This window comes from Euprymna scolopes, chromosome 7 (assembly GCF_053919585.1).
Source record: "Euprymna scolopes isolate OS-2025 chromosome 7, ASM5391958v1, whole genome shotgun sequence".
In the NCBI taxonomy this organism is placed as follows: Eukaryota; Metazoa; Mollusca; class Cephalopoda; order Sepiida; family Sepiolidae; genus Euprymna; species Euprymna scolopes.
In genome coordinates this window covers 134,046,565-134,068,260 of record NC_136488.1, presented here as the reverse complement: position 1 = coordinate 134,068,260, position 21,696 = coordinate 134,046,565, and the positions used below count along the sequence as shown (strand labels likewise).

General features: G+C 34.8%; 1 long non-coding RNA gene across 1 annotated transcript; it reads right to left on the bottom strand.

The window, feature by feature from the left end:
- Nucleotides 1-5,374: 5,374 nt before the first annotated feature.
- On the bottom strand, nucleotides 5,375-18,226 carry LOC145279965 (uncharacterized). The gene is made up of 2 exons (XR_013868504.1): nucleotides 18,094-18,226; nucleotides 5,375-11,263 (listed from the first exon to the last, which is right to left on the bottom strand). It is a non-coding gene; the product is annotated as an uncharacterized LOC145279965 (long non-coding RNA).
- Nucleotides 18,227-21,696: the final 3,470 nt, after the last annotated feature.

Below are 21,696 nucleotides of genomic sequence, written 5' to 3'. Positions count from 1 at the left end.
GCCAACCTTATCCCAGGGTTGGTCAGGAATATCATGTGGTATCTCTGGCTCTGAACTTTGTCGGTTTCTGTACTGTTGACATGAATCACTATTTTTTATCATGTCTTCTATTTCCTTGTTCATATTTGGCCAGAATAGAGCCTGTCTGACATTGGATTTAGTTTTTTCAATTCCCAAGTGTGCCTGATGCAAAATCTTGCGCATTTCTGCTCGCATATTAGTCGGGACAATAATTTGTTGGCCCTTTAATAGAAGTCCTTCCTGGGGAGTGAGTTCATGCCTGAAGTTGAAATATGGGTGGAGGCAACTGTTTAGGTCGTGTCGATGATCTGGCCATCCTTCCATGATTTGCTGTTGTAGCTGTTGCAATGTTTCATCTTTAGCTGTCTCAGCTGACAGCTGTTGTCGACGTCTGCCACTGATAGGCATTGAGGACATTATGGAGTGGACAAATAGATTCATTTCTTTGTCCGGGATTTCTGGTGTATTGCATTTCTGTGCTGCACGGCTGAGTGTGTCCACAACATACATTAATTTTCCTTTAGTATATTCAATTTCAAAGTCATACTTCTATAAGCGTAATAAGAAGTGTTTTACTTTGGGTGGAGTTTTAGCAATTTGCTTTGTGACAATAGTTTTGAGAGGCTTATGATCGTTATTAATTACAAAGCGTTGTCCATATAAGAATTCGTGAAAATTTTCACAGGCAAATACTATGGACAGCATTTCTAGTTCAAGGGGGCAATAATTTTTTTCCGCAGATGTGAGAGATCGGCTAACAAATGCCACTGGAGCCCAATTATTATTGTGATTTTGTTCTAACATGGCTCCTAGAGTTATTGCGTCTGAAGAGACCATGATTGGAAGTGCTGGGTCAACGTATTTTAATGTTGGACTCTGCATGACCAAATCTTTTAGTCGTTGGAGGGCTTCTTTTTGTGGTTTATCGAAAGACCACATGTTGTCTTTTTTCAACAAGAGGCGAAGAGGTGCAGTTTCATTTGATAAGTTGGGGATGAATTTTCCTAGGTAGTTGATCATCCCTAGGAAGCGCTGAAGTTCGGTTTTATTTGTTGGATCTGGCATGTTTCTGACGGCTCTGCATTTGTTTACATCCGGTTCAACTCCACGGCTGGATATGGTGTGGCCTAGAAATGCCAATTCAGTAATGATAAACTGGCATTTAGATTGATTTAATTTCATGCTGGATTTCCTTATGGCGTTAAGAACTTCAATCGTTCTGTTTTGCAGACGTTCTTGAGTGTCCGCCTAAATGATGATGTCGTCCTGTGAATTTCTGCATCCTTCGATGTTTTCGATGATGCCTGCTATTTTTGCGTGGCATATTTCACTGGCACTGTGTATTCCATATGGGAGACGTTTAAATCTGTAGCAACCATAGGGTGAGTTGAAGGTAAGGAGTTTTGCGCTTTCTTCATCAACTTTGATCTGCCAGAAAGCCTTTGATGCATCGGGCTTGGTGAAGAATTTAGCACCTGCTATTTCGTGAATGATGTCTGATGCTGTTGGGAGCCTATAATGCTCTCTTTTTATAGCCTTGTTGAGATTCCTTGGATCAAGACATACTCAAAGGGAACCGTTGGGCTTTTCCACTACTACCAGTGACGATACCCATTCTGTTGGTTCGGTTACTGGTGTTATGACTCCCAAGTCGATCATGCTTTTCAGCTCTGTTTCTAATTTTTTTCTTTAATAAAAAGGGAATTTTGCGTGGAGGGTTTATGACTGGCTTAACTTCTGGATCGATTGTGATATGATGAGTGCCAGGAAGTGTGGCAAGTTCTCCAAAACAGTCCTTAAAATCTGAAAGGAAGTCTACTGTGCTAGTATTTACTTCCCATATTACTTCAACATGTCTTCAGCTTCTTCATTAACTTGCTTGACTGTAAAATTCTACCGTTAAGCATGGCTCTGTCAATGAGTCTTTGGGCTTTCAAATCGCGGACTCTTATTAACAGACGGATTAGACAGAATCTGGAATTTTATTTTATTTTCCTATAGACAGCGACAAATTGGGGGATGCCTTATTCGTATTTTCTTTTAGAACGTTCTGATCAGTTTTCTTCAGAGATTCTTTGCTTTTCATCAATACAATCGGAGTCGCAGTTTTAAAATCGTTTTTCTTTAGCAAATCTGAGATTTTAGCGGCAAAGCACCTGGCGATGGTGATCTTAGTCGAGAAATCAGAATTTTTGGAATCAAGAGAATTCAAATCTTTTGAAGCTTCATCATCATTTATCTTGATAGATGTAGACTTACGTCGTGCTGCAGATTTAGAAGTTGATGAACTCTTAGAAGGTCGCGAACTACTTTTTCCTTTTGGGGCTGCCGAATCAAGTTTTGTCATTTTTAATTTTCGTCCCACAAACTACACCGGGTGGTGTTGCTATGTCGTCGTACTTACAGCGACCGAGTATTTTATGCCACATGGGGACATCGTAGCATTGATGGAAGCTGTCTTCATCATCTGCAGTCATTAAATACTACAGTCTTTTATGTACATATATTTTAAACTTTATACCGTTTTTATGTTTGAGTACATTTTCATGTTCTTTAAATATAACCGTTGCTCCGTTTCTGGTCGCAGTTTTTATAGAAAAAATGTCTTGTGGGTAGGAGAGTATAAGTAACACAATTTTTAGGGTGACTATTACACAGTTTCCATTCATGTCTTGTAAACATACTTTAGCGTCTCTTCTTTTTAGAGCTATGCTGCTGGTTTTCGTTCCGACCGCTAACTTCATAGAGTAGTTTTCTGGCTGGAACGTGGCGTCGAATTTTTTAAAATTTCTTTACGTCTTTAATGATGTGGAAGATTACTTCTGCGTCGACTATTAAGCCCGTGGGTGATATAATTTTTTGTATGGAGTAGTCCTCCCTTTTGAATGTGAATGTAGTTTCTTTGTTATCTGTCACCTTTTTCAAGGTTAGTTCTTTGTTGCTGTGGGTTACTGTTATGGCTCGCAGGTAGCCACAAAGAAGAACAAAACAACGGAGAACAGTTTAAACATGTATTACATGAAAAACGGAAAGGTTACAAACGAACCGTGTAGGTACTTCACAGAGTATGCAAGAGTCGCTCTGGAATTAGACTTCCTCCCCTAGGACCACCATGCGTAAAGTGTATATGGTCGATGGATTAGTCCATTTTGAGAGTGGTTCCCCACAACAGTTACATAAATAGAAAAAGGGTCGACCTGGCTAGGTAATCCTTTTAGTACATTGCAATGATTAAGGGACCATCCACTGTTTGTCCGGCATTTATGAGAACGTTAAAACGGTTTATGTTCATATTATATAGTCCTTGACCTTTTCATAAGCTTTCTTTTAAGGGATGTCAGTTAGGTATATAATGAAATAACTCTCGGCTTTCCTATTCCTGCATAGTGTTCACATATTATTTCAACGGGTTTTCTTCGATTATCAGCGACTTCTCTCATTATCAGAGATGGGCTTTTATCACAGGAATTGTTGTTGGAATTTTTTTGTACCAATAATGGTGCATCCCCCCTGTTTTCATTTTTTTTAATTTTTTTATCTGGTTCTTATATATGATTTTTTTTATTTTTTGTATTTTGTATCCTTTATGATTTTTAGTTTCGTATATTTTGGATTTGTACGAAACTCCCTTTAATTTGAGAAAAGGGAAATGCTAGCTCTGTAATGACGTCACGAGCCCAGCGCGAGATTCTTCCTCTTTTGAAATTCCGCTGACGTGGAGATTGAACGTTGTTTCATTGCCCGGCACTGAGAATGGAATTTTGACGAGCATTCTTCAAAGAAGAAACCCCCGGCAAGAATACCCGTATATGTGACGAGACATACTTGTGAAAACTATCTACGTGACTACGGTTTTGCACGTATTTTAGGAGTGAAATTGTTTTAAAGAAAATACCTTTTTTCACGTGACAAGGAATTTTGGAATCTCCTATCCGGACAAGCGACGCGGTCTTGCTCCTGAAATTCATCTGTGTGTCTACGGTTTGCACGCAAACATGGAGGGAGAGAAAATTCTAAAAAGACTTTAAACAAAAAAAGAAAAAGGCACGTGCCTGACTGGCTTTCAATTTGTGGGTACGCTCCTAAAATTAATTTCATATGCGAGTGTGATTAGGAGATACTATTTTGAATACTATTATTGTATTCGTTAATGGATACACACGACATCTTTATAAGAACCAGTGTTGTTGTTTTTTTTATAATATGTTACTTTGGCGTTTCATTAGTTTAATGCCCGCAAAGGGAAAAATGTGCAACTTATTATCTCTTCTCTATATAAATAAAATGAACTCATTTTTTCCCGTCTGATTTTGACATTAATAGGATTAAAAATCAAGATATTCCATGCAAATATAATATGCACAAACGGCAGAACAATATCTGAGGTGTGTTATAAGCTTATTATTTCTCAAATTCCTCGATAATCTTAGATTTCTATACTTTTTCTGCTGAGAAGTCACGGCCAAAATCGGTTAAGATCAATGGAAGTGGTAAAATATTTTCTCTCTAATAAATTCCTCCTCCCCCTGCCACCACTTAACACCGTTTGGGGATCGTTCACAAGGAACAGTTGAGAAGAGAACACCGGTTTGGCTTCGTAGTTCTTTCATGTGAAGTTATTTAAAATCACTAAACTAAGCTGCAGTGCTCTGTGGCGTAGTGGTTAGCGTGCTGGACAATTCACATTATATTTTCACGTTCGCGCCGACCTACCGTAGTCGTTTTTTTTTTTTTTTTCCTAAACAACTGGAATGGACTTTTCTTGGTGGCCGGACTGTTAGCGTTGCAGATGTTTTTTTTTTGTTTTTTTTTTCACACTTTATTTTCCTACTTTTACTCATGACTCCGGGTTTGATCCTTGCTACTTACCTACCATAACATTTTTTAAAACTCCCCACCCCCGTGCTGGAAATAAACACTCGGGCAACGCCGGGTACCCCCGCTAGTTGTAAATAAAATCTCTTCTCCATTTCAAAGCGATTTATATTTTATTCTTTACCTCCTCCCCCTCTTTTGTTCCATGCTGTTTTTTTTTCAGGTTAGTTACTTTAGCGTCGAATTTATCAGGAATCAAGATAAATTCCGACACTGTATCAGCTCCGCATATGATTCTTCATTTCTCTCATTATCGTATCCATCTCTTAAATGGTGTCTTTTTTTTTACCAAGCGAACGGAGATGGCCTAAGAATTTGACTTCTCAAATTTCGCATTTTGCTTCATCTCCAGCAAATAATAATCTTCTCCAGCTGTTTCTACTGTCTCTTCTGGGCGCATAACCTATTGAGAGTCGCATCGTGAGTGGAAACGATTAAAAACAAGTAAAAATTCGAAGGAGGAAAAATAACACTCGTGGGCGGATCGAGGGAAAACTTTATTGTAAACAAAGAGATTGTGGGGTTGTTACAATCAAAGGGAGATAATCATGAGATGATAGTTACCGAACTTACAACAGATTATTCATTTAATATTTTCAGAAAAAAATCGTAATTGCAAAAAATATTTCCTCTTTTTTAAAGTCACATTTTTTTCGTAATTTTCCTGTGTAAGATTCTAATATTTTCCTTGCGTGAATGAACGTGTAATCTTCAGCGAAACATAACCCTTATATAATATTAAAAAATCAAAAAATAGAAAATATTTAAAAGCAGTAACAAACAAAAATAATTAAATTAATAAATGGTAAAAATTATACAATCGTTCATAGTAGAAATGTATTGATGCACAGCTGGAGAAAAAAAAAGAAAGCCAGTCAGTTTTGCACCGTTCTCCCTTCAACTCCACGCTGTCATTTTCAGACAGCCTTTTAAGTTTTTTTATATTTTAGGCTTCTGTAGAACTCTTGCACAACAATTGTCGTTTGTTTTGATTGTGCAAAGCCAGAATCTCACGTTTTGAAGACTAATTTAGGCATTGTTTGTATAAACAAGGTGATTTTTTAAATTTAATTCAATATTGTAGGACTTTGGTAATTATCTTTGAAATAGTTCCAGAAAGCTAATATTTATCTTTCAAGGGATTTTGACAATGAATTTATTTAACTTCAAAATTTTGCTGGCTTTGTCAGTTTTCGAATGTCACCGTGAAAACATTTTTCATTCTATTTGTTTTTACCTGAAATTTGTTTTATCTTTTGGAAATAAACATTATGTTTTAGCCTTTTAAATACAACGAAAAAGTAACTGGAAACCTAAAAAAAAAAAAAATGATAAACCTGTTTCCACAACTATGTCCCCCCTATCGGTTTTCCACCATTAATGCTCGTACCTAATTATTATTATTGAAATTTCTTTCTTGTATGTGTCCACATGTGTTGCAATCAACTTAGCTTTTATTACATGGTCAAAATGATCCACTTTGAGAGATCGTTTTCTGATCGAAAGCGGTCATTTGAGTTCAAATGACGCATATGATTACTGAAATATTCTCCAGTATGTGTGCATGTATTATATAACTAACATGGTTTCTTTGTAAGAAACAGAGCATGTATCGGAAAATAATATGGTGTTTTTCTATCTGAAAATTATTTTTGCGATCAAGAAACATATTCCACAGTAGTTTGGTTTCTATAAAGCATGTTTTCATATGATATTCAACCTTAGTGCAATTAATTATACATTTCACCTGAATCCTAGCCTCATTATTCTGTAACATATTGGATTACTTTGAAAAAGAAACGCCACATAGTTAACCTTCGTGTAAATAATTATATATTTTACTAAAATCTTAATCTTATTATTGTGCAACAGATTTTTTTTTAATGTCACACATTTGTTAAGTGGAGAGTATATTTTCTGACATTCGCTTGCATGTAACGCAATTCAGTTATCGCTTAAAGAGCCAAACGCTTCCCAGCAATATAGTTTCTCTTCACTGTGCGCACGCTTATGCTGCACCATTTGATGGCAAATTAATATTATTTCGACAGTGCATGTTTGCCTGTTTCAACATATGTTATATTGTACATGATGCAAATACTTTATTGTATTATGCTATTTTAGCATTAAATTTGAAGAGGAAGTGCTGCATAGCATACAACAATCTAGTTTCTATGCAGTATGTGGTCAGGTTTGCCTCAAAATAGTGTTTCTCAAGTCTTAGAAACGTATATCGAAATATCTTGGTTTATATCAGTATGTGGGGAAGTTAGATCAGCATAGTGGATTCGTGTAAAAGGTAAGCGATGAATATAATTGTGTTTCAACTATATCATGTGAAATATTGGATTTTTGGAAAAATGAGAAAAATACTTAGGAATATGTTTTTGTTTCATTTAACTTCAGTCACAATTTTCACAAATCAAGGCGGCCCTTCCTAGGGCTAACACTTGATATCTATATAAGACACATATATATTCGATTATTTCATTAAAGTTCTTCTTAACAAGATGCCTTAAATAATTTTCTAGACGTTTTTCGCGTGAGAACTTTTATTAGTAATACACACATGAAACTACTCATCTGCGATGAAATCTCTCCCAGCTTGTGTCAATCAAACACCTTCTAGAAGGTCCCATGGAAATCCTCTCGCGTTAGCATGTAAATGACCCTCGTCACAGCCTCTTTTATCTCCTTAATTGTCTCATAACGACATCCTGATATCTCTTTCCTCTCAGCTATGTTTAACTCAGCATCATTAGGGACACTGGCTTCTATTAAGGTTGCTTCATTCTCCTTTGTGTCCTATACCACTATGTCAGGTTTTATAGCTCCGTTTTATAGGGACGTAGTCATAGTGGATTGCATGTGATTTGTTTCCAGATGTTCTTTAAGGTAAATGTTCCCAAGACTTGCTGCTGCATTCGATATTCAATTTCTAACAAATTATCCAGTGGAGATTGTCTTGCATTGTATAGTAGCTGTCCCCTAGCAGAACCTTGCACCTGGATGTCAAGTGACTCACACTATCTACTTCTGTGTGGCAGAACCTGCATTTGTTGTCATTGCTGAGACCACTCATCGTTTTAAAAGCATTGGTCATCGCCTTGATCTTGGGCAGCTATTACAATTTTCTCCTGATCATAGTGGAGTGATCATTTTTTTAACTAGCTTATGGAGCCTTCCTTATTTATATAATCTTTAATTCTTTAAAAAAGATACTTGGCATGTTGTTGATTGGCCCATTTTTTATCATGGAAGGTTTTAGTATATTTCTGGCGACACTTTCGGGCTATTCCCGTAGCAGATTTACTTTCTGTCTCTGTCTCATTTGTAAGACTGTCTTGTTTAGAATGTTTGGCCAGTTTCGTGATGGAGGTTGTTCTACTGGATCTTGTTTGATGATGTTGATATACCATCTTGAGAGTTAGATTTTAGGAGCTATTGACAGATATTGTTCGTCGTCACACTAGTTGCACAGTGTTAGTGGTCAATCGCTTGGAGCACTATACCTCCTGTCAATCTGGGCATATACATTCTAGGCCGACACTGGTTTCTGCATATCACTTTGTACATTGTCAATATTTTCCATGTCTTAGTGTCTAGCCTGTTTATGTCTTTTTTTTGGCCAGTCGACAATGCCAACGTCGTACATAATAACAGGTATGGCAAGTTGGTTAATGGCAGTTATTTTGTTTTTGTCTGTAAGTTCCGTTTTACATATTTTCTTGACTCAACGTATGTATTCAATGACAAATTTTTCTCTCATCTTGGCATGCTGAGTGGTATCGTATTCTTCAAGGACAAGATTTTTGTATTTTTCTTGCTCTTCTATGTCCTTGATATCTGTATGTTCATCCAGTTGTATATTTAGTTTGGATCTTCTTCCCAGATTTGATGGGCCACTTAGCACATTTGTCCAGTTCAAATACCATGCTAATATCTCTGGAGAAGTTATGCACAATCTGCAAGTGTTCACTTAAGTCGACGTCTGAGCTGGCATATAGCTTGAGGTCATCCATGAAGAGTAGGTGGTTGATTCTTTCGTTTGGGTCTTATCGGTGGCCTTGGCTCTGATTGTAAGCACATTTGTTTTTATTCAATAGTTTGCTTAAGAGATCTATCACCAAGCAGAAGAGTAGAGGGTATAAACTATTTCATTGAAAAATTCTTTGTTTGATGTTTACATCAAAAACCATTACAGTTCCGTTCATGTGACTTAATGTCATGGCTGTTCATCACATTTTTATATGTATAGCTATGGTCTGTTTGATTAACGGATGTACGTTATATAAATCTAGGCACCACTATCATATGTTTTTGATAGTCAGTCCACGCCATGCTTGTGTTCCTCTGTCTCTTTCTACAGTCTTCAGGGATGGTCTTATAAATCTGCAGCTGGTCCTTAACTCGTAAACATTTCTACCTATAACCTGCTTGTTCTTTTTTAAGGTATGTTCCGCAGGATTATTGTTGGTAGATGTTATCTGCAATCAAGTCAGTGAAGAGCTTGTAGGTTGTAGTGAGACAGCAGATGGATCTGTATTTACAAGGGCTTGTTGTTTCATGTTTTTGAGTATGTGTTAACATGTCAGAACATACATCCTCTCTTTGAAAAATAGCCACATAATTCACACAAATATGGTTTCTCTCTATTATGTGTTCGCATGTTTGTAAATATCTGATTTCTTTGAAAAAGAACATACTTAATAAAAACAATGGTTTATTTTCAGTATGTGTTCGCATGTAACATATCTGATTTTTGTGCAGAAAGAAAACCACATACTTCACAAAAATATGGTTTCTCTCCAATATATAAGCATATGTTTCAATAATTTTTCATGACAAAAGAGCCACATACTTCACAATAATGTGGTTTCTCTTCAGTATGTACCCAAATATGTTTCAACATATTTCTTTCCTGGCAAAAGATGAGCCACATACATCACGAGAATATGGTTTACTCCAGTACATATTCACATGTTTCAACATATTTAATTTCATTGTAAAAAGCAGAACCACATACTTAACAGGTATATGATCCCACTCCAGTATGTATTCACATATGCTTCAACATATCTGATTTCTGTTTAAAAGAAGAGTCACATACTTTACAGGAATATGTTTTTTCTCCAGTATGTATTCGCATATGTTTCATCATATAGTTTTTAATTGTAAAAGAAGAGCCACATACTTCACAAGTATATGGTTTCTGTCCAGAATGTATTTGCATATGTCGCAACATATTTACTTTCCTTGCAAAAGAAAAACCACATATTTCACAAGAATATGGTTTCTCGCCAGTATGTATTCGCATATGATTCAACATATTGTGTTTCAGCGTAAAAGCAAAGCCACATACTTCACAAGAATATGGTTTCTCTCCAGTATGTATTCGCATATGTCGCAACATACTTTCTCTGGTTGCAAAAGAAGAGCCACATACTTCACAAGAATATGGTTTATCTCCAGTATGTATTCGCATATGTTTCAACATATTTTGTTTTATTGCAAAAGAAAAGCCACATACTTGACAAGAATATGGTTTTTCTCCAGTATGTATTCGCATATGCTTCAGCATATCTGATTTCTGTGTAAAAGAAGAGCCACATACTTCACAAGAATATGGCTTCTCTCCAGTATGTGTTCGCATATGTGTCAACACATGATCTTTCCTAGCAAAAGAAGAGCCACATACTTCACAAGAATATGGTTTATCTCCAGTATGTGTTCGCATATGTCGCAACATACTTTCTTTCCATGCAAAATGAGAGCCACATACTTCACAAGAATATGGTTTCTTGCCAGTATGTGTTCGCATATGTCGCAACACATATTCTTCTCTTTCAAAAGAAGACCCACATACTTCACAAGAATATGAATTACTTCCCGTATCAAATTTATAGCTCATTTTTAAAGAAAAATATTGTGGACTTTTTATTAGAATTTAATGCTGTCCGTTGTTTATAGTGAACTTCATGTGAAAAACAGAATGATGTATGAATACTTCACATTTTTATAAATTTTTATTGGCTAGATCTTAAGTCATATAAAGTGTCTGAGTGCATGACGCATATCCACATGGATTTGTCACTAGCTTTTGAGCTAATGTTTTCCTACATAAGATCAATAAGAGAGAAATACATACACCGTTAACAAGCAAATGTATTGTCCAATATATTACGAGAAAATATCATTTTACAAAAGAAAAAGCTTCATATAATTCATATGCTATGATTTAACCGAATTTGCATAAAGTACTGAATTTAAAAAAAAGCATTTTCGTAAAAGACGTCAATACTTCAAGTCACCAAGAGAATGTAAATCCATCTAAATCCAATGATACTGGTTTTTCCTGTGAATGATTCTGAAAAATAAAAATCAATATAAAATTAAATTTTAAAAGATACATTTTAAGATAAGATATTAACTTTATAAGCATTCTGCAAAATCAAAAGAAATAACAATAGTTATAAAAGGAACCGTTATATATTATAAGAAATAAATTTGTATGTATAATGTGTTTAATGCATAAGATAAAATAATTTAAATTTAATTGCTTGCATGAAGTTGATAAATGACCAAAATTGGAGTTTCCTTTATGAATAATACAAACTGAGTCGCATGAAGACAAGTTTTACTTAAAAATAACACCAGAGATTAGTAGTGCACACTCCAACCTATTAAAATATTGGTGATAATAAGTGAGTAAACAGAGATCATGTGTCAGTAGTAGTACTTTATGAAAATATTTAACTGTCTCATATTCATGCATATAAAAGGTGGCGTGTTATGTTTTGCATCTATCTTTATTCACATTTGTATGTGCCATTGACTGGAATGTCACAGACACAGGTTTGCAGATGTATTCCTCTGCTAAGCAAATGTACCTTGGCAAAGTTGGAATGCATTAATTGATCCTGGGTGTTGCAGCACCAGACTGAGTAAGAAAATACGCTCGACATAGCTAAAGCAAACTCTTTAGGTTATTATTCTTAGTTGTACAATACAAAAATTTTCAAGAATAAAAAGGGATGTTTTAATTTATGTCCTGATAAGGGTTGAATACCTGATTGCGTTTTGGTTCCTAATGAGAGAATATCTACCATGCGAGTTAGCAAAGTCTTGATGAGCCATTTTCTGGATATATATATATATATATATGGCTTAAATTCATGTGTTGTTGAAGAGTCTTATTATTCGCTAGATATTTCTTTAATTGACATTCATGCAAAATATATTTTTCCATGTGTGTTTCAAATTAATGATCTATAGAAACCGATACCTCAGAAAAGCTTTCAGAGGCACTCTCTAAAAAGCTGTAGCATTCTTTTCTTAGTTGTTAATCCCTTTGAAACCTGAATCCGTATAGTTGGAAAAGAACATATGCTATAGTACAATGTGTTTGTAAATTGATAGATCTAATTACTGGGAAACATTTTACTATTCTTACAGATCAGTGTAATGTTATGTTTAAACCTGCTAATCACGGTAAAAATTAAAACCTATATTATGTGGTGGAAATTGGAACTTCTTCCTTTTTTATATGATATAAAACATTGTCCTGGGATTTAAATTTTTTGTTGCTGATACGTAATCATGAAAATGTGGTGCTGCTATTTCTTCCTTGGGGAACTAAAATCAATTCATAATTCTTTAATACATCCTGGAGAACAACGCTTGTGGTATGTAGTAATGTCACAAAATATGCCATATTTAATCAATGAAGTCCGGCACATGACTTCTGAATGTTCTACATGTGCCAAAACCTCAATTCCTTAATTCCCCATATCATATTCTTATCTGTTCTACTGCACCGTTTACATGTCTTTCTTTGATTACAAAGACCCTTTTCCAGTATCATCATCATCATGTGGCTGTTACATACTTACTGTTGTTGACGAATAGTCAATTTTCTTTTGCTTTCCCTTGTCATAATTGCTCTTCTCAAACTGTGATAGAGTGCCTGATGACTATTTTCTATATCTACGGACTTCCCTCATTTATACATTTCGATTGGGGGACTTCATTTATCTCAGGAGAATTGAAGCAATTTCTGCTATGCCTTGAGATTGGATCCAGTAACACTACTACTCATAACCCAAGAGGCAAAAGCCAATATGAGCGTTATAATGGAATTATATGGAACACTATCTTAGTAGCTGTAGAATCTCAATGTTTACCCATTAATGCTTGACAGGGCGTTCTACAGGATACTTTACATTCTATTTGCTCTCTACTATGCACAACCACTAATGCCATTCCTCCCGAACACATGTTCAATTTTGAAAGGCGCTCTTCCACTAGCACTACATTGCCTGTTTGGCTCTGTGAACCTAGAAAAGTGTTACTAAAACGATTTAGTGGCAGGAGCAAGTATTACACACCCTATTATTGAGGTAGTGGAACTCCTCAAAGCCAGCTCTACACAGGCAAGAATTCGATATTGTGATGGTCAGGAGGATTTGGTAGCGTTGAGACATTTGGCCCATTTTCCATGATCTTAGTATCCTGGTGAAAATCCATGCCCAAATCGACCTAAAGATTCTGCTGGAAATGTGGATCTAAATCGACAAGATTCTGCTGGGAACATAGAACTAGATCGACCTCAAGATTCTGCTGAGGATGTGGACCCCGAAAATCTTCTATCTTTGCCTGGTGCAAGTCTCAACATTTATATTTCCTCAAAATCTGAGAATTCTGACTCTTCTGGTGGTGAGCTGCCTCCCTGATGGTCTAGCAAGAATTGTAAACCAATTCAGTGGCTGGATTTATAAAACTTTCTAATAATAATCTCTGTTTTAAGTGAGGGAGTGTTATAATTTCCTTATAATAACTTTCTTATTAAAGTGACTTTTTCTTTATTTGCATATCTCCTCTCACGTGATCTTGCTGTTTGCTTTTTTCTTTATTTTCTTATTTACACACTTTCTTTTTTATTTTGCTAATATGCATTTTTGGCCTCTTGCCGGATTTATCGTAAAATTTAGTTGAATAAAGTCTTGGGGTAAAATCTTTCTTCTTGTGCCTTCATTACATTACAGTTTTGTAAATGAAAAGTCAATCAACCATTTTTAAAAATGAAATTAGTATTTAAAAACCATTAAGTAAAAATATTATCAAATACAGAATACACTCGTCAATTCAGAACTATTTTGTTTTCACCTGAATGTGTCACAACGTCAATTTAATTTTCTTACTGATGCATAACATCATTGCTTCTGTAAAAGTTTAAGTTTGTATTTCACTTTTGATTTTCTAATTTCAGAATTCTCATACTGTCATTTCTTCAGATATGGAGTAAAGTACTTTATCAACCAATTTGTACATCGTTGGTTGCAGGATTGATCTAATTTCCCAGTGATTCTGTGACATGAATTATTTAGTATTTGGTCTACCCAATACTAAATAATTGATTTGCTCAATATTTAGTTAGTGATTTGATGAGTATTTAGTGGCTGCGCAACAGTGTGAATGTGGTTGTGTACAACGTTTAAGAGTTAGCCCCCCCTCCACATTTGAATTTGTGAGTTTTATTAGCAATTTTTTCCTGATAGCACTCTTTTCTTTAATCTGCTTACAGTCCGCATTGACGGATAAAATGTTGTGCAGTGTGACACCCAGGTAGACAAGACGGCTGACATTTTGTGATTCAATGTCATTTAGGTGATTCTGAGCTTCCTGGTTGTGCCATAGTTGTTGTGATGAAATATGCAGAACTGTGTATTTCCTGAATTAGTGTTGACTGCATTGTTTTTGTAGTAGTGTCATAGCATAAAGAATGTCTGAAAGTCATTGTTAAATACTTTTTGAAATTTTGTGCTTTCAAGAAAGAGTAATTTAAGAGCTAAAACTGATGATTTGATCAAATAAGGATCGGTCATAATACTGCTGGTTTCACTGCAATTAAAGTAGCTCAAATGGGGAGTTAGGCTTAGTAAATGTACAGATTATAATCTTTGAATAGTAATCTGAAACTATAGCAGAAAAATGAGAGTAGCAATTGAAGCAGAGTGTTGTCAATTATCAGAGTAAATGTTGAAAAGAGTAGCCACAAAAACCGAACTTTTTGGGATTTAGTTTTTCCTAATCTCCACTTTCAATCCCGCTCGATAAAAATCTTCATGTTTTTTGTCATTTAGACTATTTTTACTAGAATTATCATGTGCTTCAGCATACCATATGTAGATCTTAGGTCAACAACCGATGATGAAATTATAACTGCTCTTCTGTAAGCATACCAAATTGCTTTTTAGACATGTGTACATTATTTCCACAATTATCAATGAATCGAAACACTAAACAGTCATTTGTTTTGCAACTTCAGTTTTATATGACTGAAGTTCTACATAAATCATGTTAACTTTCAATTTAGGAGGTTTAATGATGATTACAAGCCTTTATGCACAAATGATGTATCTAATTACTAGGCCTAAGACAACAGATTATTCTTATCATTGTTTTGACTCTCCAGTATATATCTGACGGAGTAAGACACATTTAATCCACTAAGAACTGCATGACTCTATATAAAAAACATATAAAATATCAATAGATACACACTTGAGAATCAAAACAATGAAAAGAATATGCTGTTGTCCTTGCCCTACAGTTTAATTCTTTTAGAATATGAAAGAAAGAAAAGCGAATGTCTAAGGACACGTTTTTTTTTTTTTGGAAACCATGCAATAAATGATGCTATAATTCCAAACTATCTACTCATTTGTATTTACTTCTCTCAACACATGGGGAAACTTAGATACAGAATTGGTTTTTAATAGGATATCTACTTACCTTCAAAATCACTCAGTCTCTTATTCTGAATGAGAACAGAACAACTACTATACTTTTTTCATAGTTCGAAGGTCTTGAATCATGATTTCAAACATAGATAACATATTGAAGAAAAAATAATTCTAATTTTTAGAAGGTGTTTCAATCGATTATCAAAATATAACAAAAATATCAACGAGTGGATGGAGAGCTATAACATGAAAAGAGTAGAAACTTTGGATATTTGGTTAATTGGTAGTTGAGAAAGAATAGAACTTGTGTCACGTTAAATATTACTTTTTCAGGATAAGTTTTCCTACTTTCATATACATAAAGATTATGGGTCAAGGTTTAAAAATTTTTATTGTAAAAATTGAACGTGGCAAAAAGTTTAGTTTCTCTATATATTCTGTTTCAGTTAAACACATTGATAATGCTGAACGTGTGCAACTTTTCCACTTTCCTTTATCTAATCTATAATGTATTAACGGTGTCTGGAATACATGGTGACCCTCCCAAAAAAACGAGGCACACCTCTAATTAGGCTCCGTTTCTTAGTGTTTTGTCCGAATGAAATGAAACTTTGGTCATAACTAGTTTATTATATTCAAAACATCACATCAAAACACTAGGGTCTTTGGCCTTTTTTCTCCATTTTACATCATATATCCAAGATGGCCTCCATTTAGCTTTTGTTTTTGTTTTTTTGGTCACCCTGTATATAATTGAAGGCTTTATAAAGAGAAAAGAAGTCGAAAAAAAACAGAGGAGTTGAAGATCCAAGAGTCCTACACAAAGCCAACTAAAATAACAATACATCAACTAGTATGAAGGTGACAATGATGAATCATCAAAGACTAAAACTATTTTCAACTCACAAATTATTTTTATGCTTTAACTTAAAAAAAATAACGTCTTTTCTTTGTAAACACTAGCTGAAGATTACATTCTGAAAACATAAAATTAGTTATGAATAAAAAAGGGCATCAGAGTTACTGCCCCTTTTAAGATACCGCTCCATTTTTATTAATCATTATCGGGATTTCTCTTTATGGGCACTTCAAATATCTAATCGGATTCTTCTGTGGAAATCTAAAAATAAGTTACATTTCTAACAAAAAAAGACATTTATAAAGGATACGGACCATTCTATTTTTTTATATGATGTTCAAGTTAAATTCAATTTTCAAAATTATTTTTGTTTACTAAATTGTTAAATTAACGTACAGAATTGTTTTTAAAACTCTTTCCTTTCCATGTTAAGCATGTTTTTTTTTTTTAAATAACGTTCTTATTTCAGCAGGGCCCGTGTTTTGCATAACTGCTAAGAAAAATAATTTCTGCAAGTTTGAAGGCAAATGTAAATGACCGAAAATGTTAAAAAATTAATCACTATTAACTTTTTTCACACTTTTTTTTTTTTACTAAACGCAAATAAAAGAAAATACAAACTGTGTTGCAGAATTAAAAAAAAAACAACAAATATAGGTTTACTAATGCATCGTTTTTGAAAAAAAACATGTTAATATAAATAATGTAAATTTACTTAAATAATATATTTATTTTTGTTTGATGTTTTAAGTAATAACGGAATGGGGGTAGGGTTAACTAAATCACTCACATCTACAAACCGGTATTTATGTATTTATTATTACTTATTATTATATTTAAACTTAAGGTACGTAATAACCAAACAACTTATTTACAACAATTTCTAATGTCTAAATCGTCCTGGGGGCACTCGTAAACAAAACAAAACAAAAAACTATTTAAAAAGAAAAAAAAAACGATTGTAAACAATTGCATAAAATTACTGGTCTTCGTTTACATGCAAACACGGGACGTTGACTCATTTCTCTATAATTAACAAAAGGAAATTATAATCGTTCAGACGAAACCCTCTGGAAAAAAAAAACACATATTAGCCTAACCACTTTAAAAAAAAATAAAATATAAATTATGTTGCAAAATTAAAAGAAAAACAAACCTAGCTTTACTAATGCATCGTTTATGAAAGAATATTTTGATATAAATAACGTAAATTTACTTAAATAATATATTTATTTCTGTGATGTTATAAGTAAAAACGAACGGGAAGGGGGTAACTGAATCAATCAGATCTACAAACCGTTTTGCCTGCATTTTTATTATTAAATTTAAACTTAAGGTACGTTATAACTAAACTTATTTATAACGGTTTCTAATATCAAAACCGTCCTCAGGGCAATCGTAAACAAAACAAAAAGCTATTTAAAAAAGGATTGTAAACGATTGTATAAAAATACTGATCTTCGTTTACATGCAAAAAACACGGGACGTTGACTCATTTCTATATCAGAAACAAAAGGAAATTATAATCGTTCAGACGAACTCTGGAGAGAAAAAAAAAACACATTATAGCAATTAAATTCAAGCAATACTTACTTTATGTTTGATAAATTGCTTACATGAAAGAAGCGATTATAAGATATGTTAATTAAATAAAATGGCGACCGGAAAAGCAAGTTCGCAGAAAATTAAAATCGAGGTAATTTAAATTGTCTGTTGTGAAACGTTCGATCGCTTTGTTGAATATATATATATATATATATATATATATATATATATATATATATATATATATATATATATATATATATATAATTTTATTTGTCGCAATCTTTTAAATCGAGAGAAAACAAAATTTGACAGGGCCGCGGTGACCGAAACAAGCCATTAAGTGTTCTGACTTTGCATGTGTGTCTTGTATATGTAACCCTAATACTAATATGGGTAATCTCCAAAAATACCGTTAGGGCTTACAACATGGCCGCCAGAAGAGTCACGTGCACGTGACTCTTCTGGCGGCCATGTTGTAAGCCCTAACGGTATTTTTGGAGATTACCCTAATATGGGTACTTATACAGTTTAGTGACGACATTAAAAAATGGAAATATTGAAAAAAAAATTTATTGTACGTAACTGTTATAGACTGAAGTTCTCTGAAAAAAAAATTTCACTTCATTTGATCAAGTAGTTTTTTTTTTACAGCGAAAAACACTTATTTTTCAGGACGACGTCAACGTGGCCATTTTGGAAATGTACCTAGCAGATAACCTCCATTTTAGGCCAAATTTCGCAATCTAGCCTTTTTTTCTCGCCAGAATGAGATGCGCACACCGCACAGGCGCACAACACATCTGCAATTTTTTTACGTTTTTTATTTTATTTTTATTTTTTTTAAATCTGCAATTTTTTTTTTTTTTTTTTTTTCAAATAAGAATACTATTGAATATGCAAAGAAATTGAAGAATGCAAAGAATTGAAGAATTTTTATACGAGATTATTTTCGAAACATGCGCAGAGCTGGAGTCTGGACACGCATGGTATAACTTCGAAACAAAATTTTAAATTCGAAAATTTCGAAATTTCATTTATTTACTTCTGTTACAAATTTAAAAAAAAAAAAAAAAAAAAAAAAAAAAAAAAATGGCGTCTGTCTTCGCAAAAAAAAAAATCTCATTCTGGTGGGGAAAAAAGGGCTAGATTGGCTTAAAATGGAGGTATTCTGCTATGTACGGCAGTTACCTGCCCTTGGGGAATTCCTGGGCGCTGCAATAACATTTCCAAAATGGCCCCGTTGACGTAGCCGTGATAAATAATTGTTTTTCGCTGTAAAAAAAGAACTACTTGATCAAATGAAGTGAAATTTCTTCTCGGAGAACTTCAGTCTATAACAGACGTACAATAAATTTTTTTTTCAATATTTCCATTTTTTAATGTCGTCACTGAACTGTATAAGTACCCTAATATGTAATTTTTAAAATTATTTTTTTCATTGGACGACTGGGGACAAACTTTCAATGAAACAGTTAATATTTTTTGTTAATGGAAATCTTGCACGCTCGGGGAAAATTCAAGAAAACAGTTTTTAATTAATAAAGTTAATTGAAATCTTGAGGACATCTCGGGTTCATGCGTTTCTTTTCTTTTCTTCTGGTTTTTTCTTAAGCAATAAATAATAACATATTGATAAATAAATAATAACATATTGATAAATAAATAATAACATATTGATAATCTGAAAATTAAGACATTTATATCCTAACCTAATAATATTATATAAATATTCTTATAAATAATTTCTCCTTTTCTTTAGTAATGAAATAATAATTTCTGGACTGGAAATTTAAATTAAAGATGCGAAGACATATAATTTCTCCTTCTTTTTTATCGTTTGGGTAAACAAATTTTAATTCAATGACACTTGTAAATATTAAACCACCCTGACTAAATAACAAAATATTTGGAACATTTTCCGATATGTTCAATACATACATAATACATTTAGAGTTTATTTTCTTCAAATATAAGCATCGTTAAATTGCACAAAACGTTAAATTGCACACAAAGCATCGTTAAATTGCACCAGAACTATCATTTTATCCCAGCCTGGAAGGCGAATTCGTTAAGTCAGCAAAGGACGTATTAGACCAAGGCATATTCCAGCAGATGCTCGACTCTGAGCAGGATACAGCCACCTTCACCCTCTTAAAGGAGTATCTCCTGGTTACCTGCGGCAGCCAGATGACCACTTTTCAGCACTTGAGCCGAGCCTGGGATTTAGAGCGGCGAGAGAATGAAAGACTGACAGATTTTGCAGGCCGGCTTGAGAATAAGCTTTTAGAAGCAGCCATGCATATCAAGAGAAAATTTAAGGACAAGAATTCCAAGCTATCCGTCGACGGGCTCATTTACATCATAGGCACAATGCTTATGGGTGAAAAGGTCAAAGCATGGAACTATAACATCTACCCCCACCTTGTCAAAACAATGGACAGCCACTACAATGCAACAGGGATAGCATCTGAGGTTCAGAAATACCTGGATCGTGGCGTAAAATCTGACTCCGCCACTCTCCAGGACACTGCGTTTCTCTCTCAGAAACACCACTTGAGCCAGAGAGCCAACGAACGATGGTGCACCGAAAGAGGAGGACCGGGATTTTCGCTTCGGTCAGGTTGAGATGTGATGCCTCGTCCAACCCAACTGAATAGCAGTCATCACATTTACAACCTCCAAGGACACGCCCTTCGCTCCCCTCTGGTCCATTCTACCTTCACTGTTGGTGATACAAGCGTTTCCAACGTTGCGATATTGGACTCTGGATGCTCGACCTGCATCATACCAATATCACACAGATACTAGACGGGGCCAAGAAGTACTTAACCCATTCAAACTCCCAAATAAGAGGCATCACCAGTAATGTCATTGTCCTTGGAGAACTCACCTGCAACATAGCAATTGGTGACCGGAATTCTCCTGCATTCAGAGGCGTTGCCACGCTAGTAACAGCCCAGATGACACCAATCCTAATTGGCCAGAACGTGCTAGGCCATGATACGCTTAGTTCATATGCTATTAACAACAAACAAGCACCAGTGGAGTTCAGTCGCACACCCGCCTGGGGTGGTACAATGCACACAGCCACCATCATACAGACACCGTTACGAACCCACATCTCCGCCTACAACACCCACTTTGGAAGCGTGCGGACTCACTTAGCTGTCGGATCACATCCTGAACCCCACAGCCTGGAGGAAAAGCTGGTATGACTAAAAGTCAACACAGGTCTTTTGCTGCTGGACCATCCAATCGTGACGAATTAGATGGCACTGCTAGCCTGGATTTTTCTCTTATCTAAGAAGGATTTAACCTGGATTTTTCTCTTATCTAAGAAGGATTTAATTATGTTAAGTCTTCTTCCAGTGATACGGTATGATCTAATTTTCCTGAGGAGACCCTCATGCCATACCCTGTCAAAAGCCTTAGAAATGTCTAGAGCTACTGCTCTGTCCTCCCCCGTTTTGTCCAGTGAATGGTATATATGTTCAGAGATTACAGTGAGGATGTCTGCTGTGGAGCGGGCTTGTCTAAATCCATATTGTTTGTCAGTCAGAAGTTTAGCATCTTTAAGGTGACGGACTAGAGCATAGTTAATTATGGTCTCAAATATTTTTGCGAAAAGTGGGAGGAGGCTAATGGAGC